This window comes from Microcebus murinus, chromosome 4, assembly GCF_040939455.1.
Source record: "Microcebus murinus isolate Inina chromosome 4, M.murinus_Inina_mat1.0, whole genome shotgun sequence".
Lineage (NCBI taxonomy): Eukaryota > Metazoa > Chordata > Mammalia > Primates > Cheirogaleidae > Microcebus > Microcebus murinus.
Window position 1 is genome coordinate 5,225,061 of NC_134107.1, and position 9,907 is coordinate 5,234,967.

Sequence of the window (9,907 nt, forward strand, 5' to 3'; positions counted from 1 at the left end):
GGCCGGGTCTCGCCGCGAGCGGAGCTGCGGGCCGGCCGGGGCGTCGAATCCTGGGCTCCATGCGGCCCGCCGGGCCCCTGCGGCCTCGTCCTGGGCTGCGCCCGCGTCCCGCACGCTAAGCCCGGGACTGGAACCGCATGCAGGCTGGCAGGGTCGCCACCTCTGCGGCCGGCGGCCCTGCCACACCTGGGGGCGCGGTGCGCTCTTGCAGCGGAGAGGTGACCCCAGTCCCTTGCCCTGTGGTGCGTCCCGGGAGAGTGCGCGGGTCCTCCCGCAGTGCGCCTCTCCCTCATCTGCACTCTCCTCCCCCCAGCGGCGCTCGGTCTCCTCCAGGTGCGCCCCCAGAGAGGTGACCCCAGTCCCTTGCCCTGTGGTGCGTCCTGGGAGAGTGCGTCGGTGCCCCTGCAGTGCGCCCCTTCCCCATTGGCACTCCCCTCCCCCTAGCGGCGCTCGGTCTCCTCCAGGTGAGCCCCCGGAGACTCCAGAGGGCTGGGCGGCCTTGTGTGGAGGTGCGCTGGACACCCCCACCTGTGTGCAGCAGGGGCTAGCGGCACCCACCCAGGGGCCCTGACGGCGCCCGAAACAGCTCCTCTTTCCGTCCTCCCTTCCGTCAGTGGCCCGCAGTCCTCAGCCCACTGGAGGTCTGTGTGGGGTGGCAGGTGACTGACAAAGGTGCGTGTCGCAGGCAGCTCCACTGTGCGCACGGGAGCCGAGGCGCCGGGTCAGGCAGTGGGCAGGGGGCTGCGCTCCAGGGGCCCAAGCTCAGTCCCGGTCGGAAACACCCCGCTGGGGCTGGGTGCCAGAAGCTGGTGTCCGTGCGCTTAGTTAGTACCTCACCCTCGCACTGGCTCAGGGGACCGCCCGAGGGTTCCTCCTTCTCTAAATCTTGCACCAACGTCTGTGAAGCCCCCTGAGCCTCCTGGGGGCCGAGGCTGCGGTTCCCTTTGCTGCTGCTGACACACCTGTGTGACAGAAGGCAGGTGCCCCCCGCCATCTGCAAGCCGAAACCGGCCAGGGCAGAGAGCTCCCTCCATCCTGGACGTGGTTACAGGGCTTTACAGACGTGCAGCTGACAAAGTCACTCACCCGGCACTGTCCCAGGGGACGCCCTGACCACCTCACCTGGACGGACAGGGAACTCTGGCTGGCCCGGCCCCTGCTATGGGTCTGAGCGCCCTGTGGGAGGGTCCGCAGTGCTGGGGCGGGGACCAGCTCATCCTGCCCCAGCAGGACTCTACAGAGTCCCGGGCGGCGGCTTCTGGAGCCCGCAGAGGAGTGTTTCCTCGTCCTGCCCCAGGATCTCAGGCCTCAGGAAAGGGAGGTGCCCAGGGCCCAGAAGGAGCAGATTTGTCACTGACATTTCCAAATGCTGTTTTCTTGCAAGCAGAGGCGGTAGCCTTCAAAGACCAGGTCTGGAATGTAAGTTTTGAGGAAGGAGGTGAAGCCACAGCCTCAGGGGCCCAGGAGGGAGAGCAGCCTGGGGGAAGGAGGGGCCTGGGGAGGACACCTGGGCGCCTGCAGCAAACCAGGCAGCTCCGCTGTGCAGGAAGCACTCGGGTTTGGAGAAATGAACCCTTGTGAACTGTTGGTGGGAGTGAAAAATGTAGCAGCCTCTGTGGAAAACAATCAAAAATCTAAAAGCGCCTCATAAAGTTGAACATAGAATTACCATGTAATTCAACGATTGCAGTTGTGGAATTTTATCCTCAAAAGATATGGGTTCTGGCTGGGTGTGGTGGCTCACGCCTGTAGTCCCAGCTACTCGGGAGGCTGAGGCAGGAGGGTCGCTGGAGCCCAGGAGTTTGAGGTTGCAGTGAGCTGAGCTGACGCCACGGCACTCTACCCAGGGAAACGGAGTGAGACTCTGTCTCAAAAAAAAAAAAAAAAAGATATGGGTTCTTCAAAAGAACTAAGAGCAGGGACTCAGAGAGATTTGCACACCATGTTCTCAGCAGCAGCATTATTCACAATAGCTACACGGTGGAAGCAGCCCAAGTGTCTATCAACAGATGAATGGACAAAGAAAACGTGGTCTGTCCACACAATGAAATATTATTCAGCCTTAAAAAGGAAGGAAATTCTGACACATGCTACAATGTGGGTCGACTCTGAAGACATTTGAAGACATTGTGCTCAGTGAATTAAGCCAGTCACCAAAGAACAAATGCTGTGATTCCACTTACATGGGGTCCCTAGAACCGCCAGATTCACAGAAAATGGAATGGCGGGGGCCGGGGGCTGGGGAGGGCAGGGGGGTCAGTGTTTAATGGGGTCAGAGTTTCAGCTGGGGAGATGGAAAATTTCTGGAGATGGTTGCAAAACATTACGAGTGTACTTAATCCCTGTGATATTATGACATAGGTGTATATATATGCTTATTAGTATATATTATCTATCTATCTATCTATCTATCTATCTATCTGTCTATCTATATAAATGTTTTCATCCACAGTTCCTAGCTTGTGACTCCCATAGCCCTTGCTACAGTCATCTGTTACAATGTTGGGGGGGATTTAGGCCTCAGAAGCAAAAGTTCTTCTCTGACTTTCTCCTGCCCTCCCGCCCCTCATTCTCCCTCGTGGCCAAAGAAACTAGAATCCCTCCTCCCCAAGGCTGGTCATGGGAGCCAGAACCTCTTTCCCCAAAGGCAGCCATAAAAGCGGTGTATTAAATATATTACTCTATCCTAGCTCTCTGGGAAGCTGATGTGGGCGGGTCGTTTGGGCTCAGGAGTTCAAGACCAGCCTGAGCAAAAGCGAGGCCCCCGTCTCTACTATAAATAGGAACAAATTAATTGGCCAACTAATATATATAGAAAAACTTAGCCGGGCATGGTGGCGCATGCCTGTAGTCCCAGCTACTCGGGAGGCTGAGGCAGCAGGATTGCTTGAGCCCAGGAGTTTGAGGTTGCTGTGAGCTAGGCTGACGCCACGGCACTCACTCTAGCCTGGGCAACAAAGCGAGACTCTGTCTCAAAAAAAAAAAAAATTAAAAAAATAAACATATTACTCTAACTTTCCTCTTCCACTCTGTATGAAAACTGGCCATAAGGAAATTCTCTGCCCCACCTTGTCTGAGTGCCGGTCACAAGACCCCCCCACTGCAGCAGGGGCCTGCCCTACACCCCAGGGACGGACAGGCCCTGCGGGGCTCCCCACTCGGGCTGTCGGCACCAGCTCCACCCACTTGTCCGGCCACATGTCAACGGTTGTCAACCCCATCCAGTGAAGTCTCCACAAAGGGCTGAAGAGGACGTGGTTTGGGGAACTTCTAGACACCAAGACAGGTGGAGGCAGGCAGGAGGGTGAACAGGAACTCAGCCACCTGCCGGGAGGGTGCGCACCCCAACTCCCCAGGGACGGGAGTGCCTGTGCCTGGGACCCTTCCAGACCTAAGCCTGGTAACTCTTCCTCCGGCAGTTAATTTGTATCATGTAAAATATCCTTCGCAATGAACTGGTAAATGTCAGTGTCTCCCTGAGTTCTGTGAGCCGCTACAGCAAAGTAACTGAACCCAAAGCCTGGGTCACGGGGCCCCTACCTTGAAGCCAGTTGGTCCTAGACTTGCAAGCCAGGAACCCTTTTGAGGACCGAGCCTTCAACCTGGTAACCTGATGCTGTCTCCCGGCAGAGAAAGTCAGAACTGAATTGGAGACAGTCAGCTGGTGTCAGCGCAGAAGTGCAGCCCGGTGTGTGGGGACAAACCCCCACATTTGGTCACAGACGTCCTCTGTGTTCATTGTTGCTGTGGTGTGAGGACAGAGGGAAACACAATTTGAGGTTTCCACTTTTGCTACGCCACTGAGCTGTACGATTAAAAATGGCTAAGAGGGGCTGGGCACGGTGGCTCACGCCTGTCATCCCCGCACTCTGGGAGGCTGAGGAGGGTGGATTGCTCAAGGTCAGGGGTCCGAAACCAGCTTGAGCAAGAGCGAGACCCCGTCTCTACTAAAAATAGAAAGAAATTAATTGGCCAACTAAAAATATATAGAGGCTGGGCGAGGTGGCTCACGCCTGTAATCCTAGCACTCTGGGAGGCTGAGGCAGGCGGATTGCTCGAGGTCAGGAGGTCGAAACCAGCCTGAGCAAGAGCGAGACCCCGTCTCTACTATAAATAGAAAGAAATTAATTGGCCAACTAATATATAGAATATATATATAATATATATATAGAAAAAATTAGCCGGGCACGGTGGCGCATGCCTGTAGTCCCAGCTACTCAGGAGGCTGAGGCAGGAGGATGGCTTGAGCCCAGGAGTTGGAGGTTGCTGTGAGCTAGGCTGACACCATGCACTCGCTCTAGCCTGGGCAACAAAGCAAGACTTTGTCTCAAAAAATAAATTAATTAATTAAATAAATAAAAATATATAGAAAAAATTATAAATAGAACAATGTCTTTCCTGTTACAAAAGAAAACAAAAGCAAAATAATAAAATGTTAAAAGTAATATTATTTTTATTTTAAAAAAAAGAAAAAATTAGCCGGATATGGTAGCGCATGCCTGTAGTCCCAAGCTACTCAGGAGGCTGAGGCAGGAGGATCGCTTGAGTCCAGGAGTTGGAGGTTGCTGTGAGCTAGGTTGACGCACTGGCACTCTAGCCCAAGCAACAGTGAGACTGTCTCAAAAAAAAAAAAAAAATGGCTAAGAGGGTCAGTTTACATTGTATATACTTGACCACACTTTTTAGAAAAAGAATCCAGGCCGGGCGCAGTGGCTCATGCCTGTAATCCTAGCACTTTGGGAGGCCGAGGCGGGCGGATTGTTCGAGGTCAGGAGTTCAAAACCAGCCTGAGCAAGAGCGAGACCCCGTCTCTACTATAAATACAAAGAAATTAATTGGCCAATTAATATATATAGAAAAAATTAGCCGGGCATGGTGGCACATGCCTGTAGTCCCAGCTACTTGGGAGGCTGAGGCGGAAGGATCTCTTGAGCCCAGGAGTTTGAGGTTGCTGTGAGCAATTTACCACTGACAGTGACCCAGGATCCCCCAAGGCTGTGCCCAGGCTGGTGGCCCCCAGCTGTCCAGTGAAGCCGGGGCTGGGGGCTTCCCCACCACCTGGGGCAGGAGGCCCCGGGTGCCTGGCATTGGCAGCCTTAGGGTAGGGCAGGTGAGACTTGCTTCAACTTCCTATTGTGCTAGATTTTATAACTTCCTCTTTTGGCTGGGTGGGGCTGGCTCTTGCCTGTAATCCCAGCACTCTGGGAGGCCGAGGTGGGAGGATCACTAAAGGTCAGGAGTTCAAGACCAGCCTGAGCAAGAGTGAGACCCCCATCTCTACTAAAAATAAAAAGAAATTAGCTGGATAACTGAAAATATATATAGAAAAAATTAGCAAGGCATGGTGGCACATGCCTGTAGTCCCAGCTACTCGGGAGGCCGAGGCAGGAGGATCACTTGAGCCCAAGAGTTTGAGGTTGCTGTGAGCTGGGCTGATGCCACGGCATTCTATCCCAGGCAACAGAGTGAGACTCTGTCTCAATAAATAAATACATTTGTTCATTGGAATGATAACCGCCAAATTCATAGTAACGATCACTTTTGGGGAGTGGGTGGGGATCTGATTTCATAGCCCTGCTGATACTTGACTGTTAATAGCATGGCACTGGCTGGGCGCGGTGGCTCACACCTGTAATCCTAGCACCCTTGGGAAGCCCAGGCTCGAGGATCGCTCAAGGTCAGGAGTGAGACTCTGTCTCAAAAAAAAAAAAAAAAAGCAAAGAAAAAAAAAAACAGCATCACACTTTACCTATTAACTTTTCTCTCTCTTTTTTGTTGTATTTACATATTTATTCCCTTTGTCCCTAAATAACTCTTCTAAGAACTTTTGTTTGCACAAGTTCTTGTAAAATGCATATTTTTTCTAAAACTTTATTTTTTTCTTTTTCCTGTCTGGGTTTTTGTTTGTTTGTTTGTTTGTTTAAGGCTAGTCAAAAGTGAGGCAGTGGGTGGGAGTGGGGAAGGAAAAAAGGAATCTGCAACTGGATGTGATCAATCCGTTGTAAATGTAAATAACTGTATGTTGTAAAACCCAGAATTTTTGTTCCACCACGTTCCACTCTTTCTTTTTTTTTTTTTTTAATTTCAGAATATCATGGGGGTACAGACGAACGTTTTGGTTACATGACTGGCTTTCGTGCAGTTTGAGTCAGAGTTGTAAGTGTGCCGGACGCCAAGATAGCCTGCGTTGTACCCGAGGGGTGTGAATGTATCCTGCCCTCCTCCCCTTGGTTTCTCTTATGTTTTATGGCCACACAGGCCCCCGGGTGTGATCAGTTGTTCCCCATTCAGCATTGAGCACCTGTCCTGTTTGCTCCATCCTGCGATAATTCTCTTAGAAGGAAGGGCTCCAGCTCCGCCCCGGGTTGTTAGGACAGGTGTTAGGCCACCACTTTTTTTTTTTTTTGAGATGGAATCTCACTTTGTTGCCCAGGCTAGAGTGAGTGCTGTGGCGTCAGCCTAGCTCACAGCAACCTCAAACTCCTGGGCTCAAGCGATCCTCCTGCCTCAGCCTCCCGAGTAGCTGGGACTACAGGCATGCGCCACCATGCCCGGCTGATTTTTACTATCTATTTTTAGTCGGCCAATTGATTTCTTTCTATTTATAGTAGATACGGGATCTCGCCCTTGCTCTGGCTGGTTTCGGACTCCTGACCTCGAGCAATCTGCCTGCCTCGGCCTCCCAGAGTGCTGGGATTACAGGCGTGAGCCACCACACCCGGCCACACACCACATTATTAATCCATTCCTGTATTGATGGGTACTTGGGCTGATTCCACATGTTTGCAACTGTGATCTTGCTTCTTTCTTTGCACAGCTGTTTTCTTCCACAGGTATCACGTTGCTATGGCTACTTCCTGCTCCCTGTGGGATCTAGCGCTTTTGTCTCTCCCCTCCCCCACCCACAGGATGTCCCCGCCACTCCCACAGCCCTTGTGCACCTGCAGGAGGGTCACCTCAGGGTGACCTAGCCCCCCCCAGGGCGCTGTCCAGAGGGGTTCACAGCACAGTTGCAGTGCCCTGTCCCCACCTGCCAACTCTGGGGCTAGTTGGCCACTTTCTACCTCTGCCACTGAGACAGCTGAGACCTGGCTTCCCCTCCCTTTTCTCTTTTGTTTTTTTTTCTGAGATGGAGTCCCACTCTGTCACCCGGGCTAGCGTTCTGTGGAATCAGCCCAACTCACAGCAACCTCAGACTCCTGGGCTCCAGCAGTCCTCCTGCCTCAGCCTCTGGAGTAGCTGGGACTACAGGCGTGAGCCACCCACCCGGCCCCGCCTTCTCTGATGCCTGAGTTTGCACTTCTGCTCAAGGGCTTGTTGGAGCCTGTCGTAAACATGGCCTTTGCCTGTTTTTCCACTGGGATTGCTGGCTTTTCCCCATTGAGTTGCAGGTTCTACGTTAGCAATTCTCAAACTTTTGGACCTCAGGCCACTTTTACACACTAAAAAATTATTGAACCCCCCCCCACCAAAACCTTTGCTTATGTGGGGTTCATCTAACAATATTTTCTATGTTAGAAAATAAAGCTATGAAGATTGGAAGATATGTATGTATTTCATTTCTTTTAAAATAACCATCTAGGCCGGGCACAGTGGCTCACACCTGTAATCCTAGCACTTTGGGAGGCTGAGGCAGGCAGATTGCTTGAGGTCAGGAGTCCGAAACCATCCTGAGCAAGGGTGAGATCCCGTACCTACTATAAATAGAAAGAAATTAATTGGCCGACTAAAAATATATATAGAAAAAATTAGCCGGGCATAGTGGCACATGCCTGTAGTCCCAGCTACTCGGGAGGCCGAGGCAGGAGGATCGCTTGAGCCCAGGAGTTGGAGGTTGCTGTGAGCGAGGCTGACGCCACGGCACTCACTCTAGCCTGGGCAACAGAGTGAGACTCTGTCTCAATAAATAAATAAATAAAATAACCATGTACACAGTACAGCTCTCTGGTTGCATAATGTACCAGGAAACTCTCACCCGGTAAATGAGGTTGTAAATGCCTTTTTGTTTGGGGAACTTCCTGGAAATGGTTGCCTAGGACCTGCCAGGAGATAGGTCAGCCAGGCCCCCAGGGTCTCCAGACTCAGCCCAGACCGATCCTGAGCCAGAAACATCTCAGACATGCTCAACCCTAATGAAGCCCCCTAACACCCACCTTAAACTAGAGCCCAAAACCTTACACACATACCCCTGCCGCCGCCCCTCGGACCCTGCTCGGACTCCCAGGCAGGTGAGCTCCTCCCTGCTGACCGCAGTCCTCCCACTTGGCCATATCAGCCACATGTTGCTTGGTGACACCTTGGGAGCTGGCATTTAACACTTAGAGAGCACACTTTTTTTTTTTAAAGACAGAGTCTCACTCTGTTGTCCGGACCAGAGTGCCGTGGCGTCAGCCTAGCTCACAGCAACCTCCAACTCCTGGGCTCAAGCGATATTACTGCCTCAGTCTCCCAAGTAGCTGGGACTACAGGCATGCACCACCATCCCCGGCTAATTTTTTTCTATATTAGATGGTTATTTTACTTATTTATTTATTTATTTATTTATTTATTTTTGAGACAGAGTCTCACTCTGTTGCCCAGGCTAGAGTGAGTGCCGTGGCGTCAGCCTAGCTCACAGCAACCTCAGACTCCTGGGTTTAAGTGATCCTCCCACCTCAGCTTCCTAAGTAGCTAGGACTACAGGCAAGTGCTGCCACACCTGGCTAATTTTTTTTTCATATTTTTAGTTGTGCAGCTATTTTCCTTCTAACTTTAGTAGAGACGGGGGTCTCTCTCTTGCTCAGGCTGGTCTCGAACTCCTGAGCTCAAATGATCCCCCCACCTCGGTCTCACAGAGTGCTGGGATGACAGGCGTGAGCCACCGCGCCCAGCCAGTAACAAATACACTTTTTTTAAAAGAAAAAAGAAGCCCTTGCTAAATGGCCTGGGAAGCCCCTCTCGGGTGCTGGCGGGGCCTGAGAGGCACCCACAGCCAAGGCCTGCTGTGTGTGTGGGAATCTGAGCCACAAAGACGGGCTTGTCCCCAAGACAGAGACAGGCCTGTTCCTGGAGGTATTTGCTGGTGGCATAGCTTGGCTGCAGAGCGGTGGCCCCGTGAAGTCCCATGGCCGAGGTGACCGCTGGGAGGAGCTCAGGCCATGCTCCACAGGTCTCCAGGCTCCTCCTTCTTTCCTGCTGACCTGCCTGGTGGACGGGCGAGGCCAGGGGTGTGAGTGACTAAGGACACCTTGGAGTTAAGCAAAACTGCACTTTTTTTTTTTTTTTTTGCTTAAAAAAATTTTTTTTTGTTTGTTTGTGTTTTTTTTTTTGAGACAGAGTCTCACTCTGTTGCCCGGAGTCTCACTCACTCCCCTAGAGTGCCGTGGCGTCAGCCTAGCTCACAGCAACCTCAGACTCCTGGGCTCAAATGATCCTACTGCCTCAGCCTCCCAAGTAGCTGGGACTACAAGTATGCACCACCATGCCCGGCTAATTTTTTTCTGTTTTGTTTAGTTGTTTGCCTAATTCCTTTTTCCTTTCCTTTCCTTTCCTTTCCTTTCCTTTCCTTTCCTTTCCTTTCCTTTCCTTTCCTTTCCTTTCCTTTCCTTTCCTTTCCTCTCCTTCCCCTTCCCCTTCCCATTCCTTTCCTTTCCTTTTCTCACTCTGTTGCCTGGGCTCCACAAAAACCTCAACCTCCTGGGCTCAAGCGATCCTCCTGCCTCAGCCTCCCGAGTAGCGGGGACTACAGGCATGCGCCACCATGCCCGGCTAACTTTTTCTATAGATAATAGTTGGCCAATTAATTTCTTTCTATTTTTATAGTAGAGACGGGGTCTCGCTCTTGCTCAGGCTGGTCTCAAACACCTGACCTCAAGCAATGCACCCGCCTCGGCCTCCCAGAGTGCTAGGATTATAGGCGTGAGCCACT